Below are 7,057 nucleotides of genomic sequence, written 5' to 3' on the forward strand. Positions count from 1 at the left end.
AACTTTTGGCATGTCTTTCTGAGCTCCCCAGCCGGCCCTGCCAAAAAGCCAAAAAATACCGTTATTGCTCACTGTATCTGTAAGGTCCGTCAGGGCTGGCTCTAGGGCGGTGCGATCAGTGCCACCGCAAATGTATTATGGCTTAAAAAACACCTGCTGCTCGTTCCTTCCCTCCAGCAATTTTAAGATATCAATTAAAATGTCAAGATTACTCCGGTGATTAATGTTCTTCCTGGAGAGAGAACGAGTTTTGTCTAGTGGAAGTTTGACTACTCGTAAGTTAGCTCAGAGGGTTACAATGCCTGCTGCTAAAAACGTGTGCCATGCAGATTGCAAAGTGCATGTAATATTAATAGGTAAATAGGTTACTGCTATTGTCCGAGAGATATTTGTTATTTTGCAGTTTATAAGTTAGAATCCTAATAGAGAACAATGAGGTATTAACTGTCATCAAAGGTCTGCATGCAAACTGCAGGATTTATATAAGACCTACATGTCTTTTTTTGCCCGGCTTTTCCTTAACCTGATCTAGCTAAAAAGGTTCATTTGGGTAGAAATTATTACTATTGAAGAAAACCCCTAACAATTAGTGTTATGTTTTAAATTTTGAATTTGTGCTTTTCCAGACCAAGGACTATATCTGCCGATCAGTAAAGTATGGATGACATGTGACTCTTACATCTTGTAATCCTCTGTCTTATGTAACGTGTTTCTTATACACTGATTTACACGTGTGATTGTCTCTGTTAAATGTGTGTATGATGTAAAGTGCTCTGACACCTCACACTGGTATGAGTGGTGCTATAAAACGAAATAAATCTGAGAGACTGGTTATGGAGATTTGAGGGGCACTGTTAACTGGTGGTAGTGAGGGAATAGGAATCTGTGGTGGAGATGGTCACTCCGAGGGCGCCAACAAACATTGTCACCCAGGGCGCCACCAATGCTAAAGCCGGCCCTGAGGTCTGTGTTAGAACACCGGCTCCCATATTAGTTATGCTTCCGGGTGCTAAAAGTTGCTGCACATGCGCTCTTAGTTAAACAATAAAGATATGCCAATAGTGGTGCTGGGTGGATTCCCCTGCAGTGGTAGATGCCTATGTGAGCGGGGTCAGGGAAGGTGCATGTCGTACGTTACAATTCCTTGAGAGTGTACAGGAATGCTGTGTATGCAAATTCTCGAAAAGAGTAAGAAGTCAGAGGAGCCCTGCGAGCTGAAGTTGAAGCTGAACGAGGAGGATGTGGTGCCACTGGACGCCCTCAATTACATAAAGGGTTACGGATATAAGATGTACTTGTTTGATAAACATATACAGATTTCTCACTGCTTAAAAGCCCCTGAAGTCAGCTGTGTGTGAACACCAGAGAGCCTTAAAACCAGTAATGCAGGAAATATTTGATGCACTTGTAGAGAGTTCTGAAGTCCCCGATTCAAGGAACTGCTGGGACATTCCTCTATGTACTGTGCAGAAAGATGCATGCTGCCATTTGTGATGCCATTTTCCACAGGAAAGCAGTTTCTGTCCAGGGGAATAGATCGTCTCATTTGTGTAGGCTCAATATCGCTGTTGGTGGTTAATGCACCCTCTGTGTTCCCTAAGGTGCCCATTCCTCCTTCTCCCTGTCTTCCCCAGTTTTCTAACTTCACTGTTTTCTGTTCCCGTTCAAGTAACCTATCTGATCAGCTGCTACAATTTGTGTTTCACCATACGTGGCTCACTTACCCTGAGCCCGAGCCTAGACTCTCATGGGGATGATCAGGCTCCCCGGGCGAAACGCTAGTAGTCTGACCCGCTCTGCGCGCTCTCTCCCACTTTCCTCAGGTATTTGGATCCTTTTCTCTAAATACCTCCTTTGTTTAATGCCACACCATAATCATAAATGCCCACCTCAAGCTTTGATATTTATTTTGATATTTATTAGAATTTGTATAGCGCGACTATCGCTCCGGAAGGAGCATCTTGGCGCTGAGCACACAGAGAACCAGCAAAGGAGAGCAAGGATCAGATAGCTGCGAGGACCGATGAGTCAGACTGAGAGAAGATCCAGGTCTTCAGGAGATTCCTGAAAACGCTTTCAGAAGGGGCATGCCTGAGGTAGGGGGGGAGACAATTCCATGCCTTGGCAGCTAGAAAAACAAAGGTTTTCCCGCCTTTAGTTTTTAGTTTAATTTTGGGTACAGAAATTAAGTTAACTCCTGAGGACCTCAGACAACGAGTTGGAATGTAGCGCAGAAAGCGCTTGGTCAGATAAGATGGACCGGTGTTCCTAGTAGATTTGAACACCGTGACAAGGAGAGAATTCTTAAAGAGAATTCTCTTGTGGAGGGGCAGCCAATGGAGGGTGTTGAGAGCTGCAGAGGCCGAAGACCTGCGAGGGAGTTTCAGAACAAGCCTGGCCGCTGCGTGTTGAACACTTTGCAATTTCTTAAGGGAAGATTTCTTTATGCCTGCTAGGAGGCCATTACAATAATCCAGCCGGGAGAGAATAAGAGCCACCGCGACTGATTTCCTGGCAGAGATGGGCAGAAAGTCAAAGAATTTCCTTAACTGCCTGATCAGGCCAAAACAGCGCCCCGCGGTAATGCGCACATGCTCGTCGAAGCTGTTCTCTAGTGCCCACATATCAGCTTTGAATCCTTCAGTTGCTTGTGCCCAGCCTGTCTCTTCCTCCCACCACATTCACTGAACTTTTAGCACCACATTCTAGTGCTATATCTCAGTCGTTCAGTCGTTCACAAGTTCTCCCCTACTAGCCAGTACTTGTTGTTGATATTATAGTACTTCACTCGTGTTCTTTTCAAGCACTATAAAAATAGACTTTACCACTACTTAATCAGATGATAATCAGTGACCTTAGAAGGCTGAATGACAGAGGCTGCCCTGCCAGGGTTTTAGTAATCTTCTCTTCCAGCTCAAGCCCAAAACTAAGAGAACATTTAAAGTGCCATCATCCCTCCTTCTGTTCGAGTATAATCCTGGGTGGAAGCTATCTAGATCCTAACACCTAAATGCCACAGTAATGGGGGAAACAAAGGCACACAGCTTGTTATCACTTAAGTAAAAAAAACTAAGATTTGGAGGCTGGTTTTTGATTTTCTGTAGCTCCTATATGTAACACATATGCATGGACTGTAAAAATTTCAGCTGTATAAGTACGTATGAGTATTTATAGGAATGACAAAATAAATAGCAATTCCTAACTTTTTTAATGTAATACTTTCATAGCGCTACTTATCCCACTGTAAGGTGCCAGAGCGCTTTACATCTCACACACATTATACACTGACTATTAATCATACAAGTGTGTAGTGTCATAAACAGTCTTTACTGGTAGGGATTATATGCCACAATTATTTGGCTGGTAGAAATTGAAAGTTGGGGTTTAAAATATGACACTGCCTGGATGGTCTATTAATAATGCTCAAAAAACTATTTAGCAGCCTTATAATAACAGATTGAGAACAAACAAGGTTCTAAACCCATGTCTTGCAGTTTACATGCAGGTGCTTGATGCCAGTTTATAGCTCACTGAATATTGCCTGGTGATTTTTTCAATAATTCACAGCTTGGGTGTCTGTTCTCTCCACCTCAATCCAGCCTGGTCCCCTTGAGGTCTACCTCCGTGCCATCTGTGAGTCTCATAACATTCCCATCATTGATTCGGGATTATGCTATTGAAATATCCACTCTCAGAGCTGTATTGTTCAGGCTTCTCAATTTTGACTCTTTCCTCTGTTTCTGTGGAGGCAGTTGGCAGGGCTGATGGAAGGCAGGAAGCAAAGTGAGCTGGTTAAGGTAAAAGGGTTGCTCAGGGCGCTTAGATGAGATCGCAGAGGGGGTAAAGAAGACTGAGCAGCCTGTGATAAGTGGAGGCAAGGTAGCAACAGTAGACAAGAGAGGGTTTTGGAAGGGATGAAGCCTATGGTGAAGATGTGGAATTGGTATGGGCCCTATGGCAAGTTAGTGGAAAGGCAAATGATTCCTGCTGATAGCAAGAAAACAGTGTGGAAGGTAATACTTTATAACAAGAGAGTTTGCAAGGGCAAAGAGGCAGAGATGGTCATGTATACTTTGGGTTTTATAGTTGACTAGTAATAAGTCCTTGCTAGTCTGTATAGCTTTTGGTTTTATAGAGTGCGTGGGACTAGTGGATTTCTTTACAGGGCTAGAAGATTATTGTATCCCTTTGTCCCTTGGACAAGTACAGTTTTTCAAAAATTCCACACCCCTGACAATACCACACTGCAAAACAACACAGTAAAACACAGTTCGTGGGGCAGGGCCAAGAATGCCCAAAATTCACAGTTGCTGCCTCGTGTCCCAGAACAACACTTAACGCATAACCTGTGCTCGCTGAGCACTACCTGCTGCTGTCTGGTCTGATGTACCTTTTGTAACAGTCAGAAGACCATCTCCCTAATTGTTTGAGGACCTCTACGCGTACCCCTTCAGAAGATGCAGTTGTGGCTGGACCTATGCGGAAAGAGTGGGTGCTGTACTTTTTGCCTAGCGTTGAGACACCTGCCGTAAACAAGCAAGCGTGCAAGACATGTTCCACCTGGTATTTAGTAAGCGGTGTGCCATCTGAATGCACGAGGAGATATCCCTCGCTGGAAGGGCGGATGGCAAGGTAGGCCGTCAGGAGGCTCACGGGGCAAAACTTGGGCGAGCCTAGGCTTTGTAACCAAAGTTCTATCCCCCTTCCCCTCTGATCAGTTTTGGATTGGCGCAGGGTGATCCCCAATACCACAACATCCTGCAGAGACAAAGCTACACCTGACGTGTCATTCTTGGATTTGGCAATCAGCTCAGAGATCCTAAAAGCGCCAAAAAATGCTAAACTGAAAGCGGCTGCAAACAAGGCAGACTCGTGAGCGGAGGAAGTGACCTGAGGTAAACACAAGATTATTCTCTGGAGAGTTATAAAATCAATAGGAGATCTGCCGTCGGGCACTTTGGGGTCACCTCTAGCCCACCCTTTTAAAGCTGCCCTAATGACAAATGCCCTGGTAGGGTCCGCCTGTCCTTTCAACTTGGCCTTGTGACTAATGGCTGCTAGGTGGCCTGAAATCCAAGAGTGGCTCTTTTTGTTATCCTTTGCCCACAGGATGAAGGCCTGGACTTTCAATTCTGCTGCCTCTCTAGAGTCTTCCCAAGGCCCCACAGTGGCACAAAATATTTTAACACAAGAGTTGTATCTATTGTTAGTGTTCGGCGCCAGAGACATCTCCCCCAGGGCCCTCCTCTTGTTCACCACTTCAGAAGGTACCAGAGGTGCGCTGGGAAGGGGGTGGCTTCCTCTCTCACTCTCGGCCAAGCTTCTCGGAACCGTTGCCACTGAAAACGAGAGAGAGCGTCAGCAGCGATGTTCTTGATACCCTGAATGTGACGCGCCCTGCATTCAACATTGTTATAAAGGCAAGTTCGCACCAGCTCGCGCAGCAGACATAGAACCAGGGGGCAACTAGCAGAGTGAGAGTTGATGGCCTGTACTACTGCTAACTTGTCTGACCACAGCAGGACCCTTTTGGCGGACAGGATAGCAGGCCATAAGTGGAAAGCCACCACAATTGGGAAGAGCTCGAGAACTGTGATCTTAGAGGTAACCTTTTTCTTAATCCAGGCAGTGGGCCATTTCTCTGCGCACCATTCCCTATCTAAGATAGCCCCAAAGCCGTGCCTGCCTGAGGAGTCTGTGTAAAGGGCAAGGTCAGGGCTACCCGCCCAGGGGGCCCACAAAATCACTGCCCCATTGAAATTGCGCAAAAACTCAGCCCACATGGCCAGGTCATGTTGTATACCTTTGCTCAGTTTCACCATGTGGTGTTTCTTAGTAATGTTAGCAGTGGCCCTTGCTAGTCTCCTGGCGAAGACCCTACCTGCTGGAATGATTCTGGCAGAAAAATTGAGCAGGCCTAGGATGCCCTGGATGCAGCCCAGAGAATCTTTGTCCAGCCCTACCAGCGCTTGAATCTTGTTGGACAGGACGCGCACCTTCTCCTCTGGTAATCTGGACTTCCCCGCAACCCTGTCAATCTCTATTCCCAGGAAAGTCAGGATTTGAGCTGGCCCCACTGTCTTACCAGGGGCAAGGGGGACCCCCAGGTGGTCTGTAAGGAGAACAAAATCTGCCAGGGCCTGTGAGCACAGCTGTGTCCCGTCACTCCCGATAAACAAAAAGTCATCCAAGTAATGAGTCACCCCCTCTACACCGTACGTGTCTTGGAGTGCCCATTGCAGGAAACAACTGAAAGCTTTGAAGTACGCACAGGACACCGCGCAACCCATGGGCATGCATTTGTCAAAGTAAAACGTGCCGTCGAGCTTGAAACCTAGCAGGTGATAGCTGCTCGGGTGGACTGGTAGTAACCTGAAAGCTGATTCAATGTCTGCTTTGGCTAACCAGGCCCCTCTGCCCGCTCACCTGACTAGATCCAGTGCTACATCCAGCGTGGCGTAAGACACAGAGCATGCTCCCTCTTCTAGCCCGTCGTTGACCGAAGTTCCTTTAGGGTAGGAAAGGTGGTGGATAAGTCTAAAGGCACCTTGTTCTTTTTTGGCACGACCCCCAGGGGGGATACAACAAAATTCTCTAGAGGGGGGTGCAGGAAAGGACCTCCTATCCTGTTCAGCGATCTCTCTTTTTCCACCTTGGCCCTCAACACTTCTGGTTGTTCCTTGGCAGATCTAAGGTTGTCAGCATCCCTGCTTCCCAGAGCACCCATGAAAGGGATCCTAAAACCTTTGTGGAAACCAAACAAAAGCAAGCGGCTGTCTGCCTCTAAGGGATAACGCTTGAGCAAAGGAGTGATGTTGTCGAGGATCACAGGGGACCCTCCCAGTGGCGCTAGCCGGAGTACACTTGGTGGAAGAGAGGGTAAAACTAGAGAAAGAGAGCGCCCAGAAAGCTCGCTATACTGCAATGGGGGAGGGACTGCGGTCGTGAAAGAGGAAGCCCGACCCGGAGACCTGCTGCCTTTCCCCAACTTACTGTCCCCCCTTGCTAGCTGGCTGGGAGCTCTGTTTGGAGTGGCAAGAGGCAGAGGTTGCGGGGT

At 47.0% G+C, this 7,057-nt stretch overlaps 1 pseudogene; it reads left to right on the forward strand.

The window, feature by feature from the left end:
* The first annotated feature begins 1,052 nt into the window (after nt 1-1,052).
* On the forward strand, nt 1,053-1,579 carry LOC144768965 (protein KTI12 homolog pseudogene; annotated as a pseudogene).
* The last annotated feature ends 5,478 nt before the right edge of the window (nt 1,580-7,057 follow it).

Source organism: Lissotriton helveticus, chromosome 7, assembly GCF_964261635.1.
Source record: "Lissotriton helveticus chromosome 7, aLisHel1.1, whole genome shotgun sequence".
In the NCBI taxonomy this organism is placed as follows: Eukaryota; Metazoa; Chordata; class Amphibia; order Caudata; family Salamandridae; genus Lissotriton; species Lissotriton helveticus.